Source organism: Octodon degus, unplaced genomic scaffold, assembly GCF_000260255.1.
Source record: "Octodon degus isolate 3935 unplaced genomic scaffold, OctDeg1.0 scaffold00059, whole genome shotgun sequence".
NCBI classification, from domain to species: Eukaryota; Metazoa; Chordata; class Mammalia; order Rodentia; family Octodontidae; genus Octodon; species Octodon degus.
In genome coordinates this window covers 6,755,529-6,756,185 of record NW_004524635.1, presented here as the reverse complement: position 1 = coordinate 6,756,185, position 657 = coordinate 6,755,529, and positions in this window count along the sequence as shown.

Sequence of the window (657 nt, the reverse complement as noted above, 5' to 3'; positions counted from 1 at the left end):
CAGGGTAGCAGGAAACTCTCCGCACACTCACCGGACCTGGGCTAGGACTCAGGAACCATGGTTTGATCCACAGTCCCACATGCCACTCTGGCCCCACCCCGGGGCACACTGAGCGGATGACCGAGTCCAGGCATGGTGGCACACACCTGTAATCCCAGTACTGGGGAGGTTGTAAACAGGAGAATCACTTTGAGTTCAGGCTGTGTAGTGAGACCCTGTAACAAATACATGGAAAAAAAAAAAGATACAAGATTTCACTAAACAAAGTAATAGGAATTTACCATGGTTGCTGTATTACATAATGCTATATTCAAATTAGTTGTTCAGATTGCCAGACATAAACATGTAAGAGTAGTTTAAAGAAAAACAAACCAAAGCAATGACAAAGAAGTTACAACAAATTCAAAAGAGGAAAAAATCAGAATAAAAATATTTTAAGCATTAATTGCCCCTTTCTTTTTTTTTGACTTTTTATTAATTTCAATGAGAAAGAAATAGCAATGAGACAGTTTCAAAACAGATTAGTAGGACAGTTACAATAATTAATACATTGCACATTGCTGTCTTCATAGTAGTTATTCAGAGCACCAGATGCAGACATGATATCTTGTCTAAACAATATTAGTACAAATCTTTCTTCTCATTAAACTAAGAGAA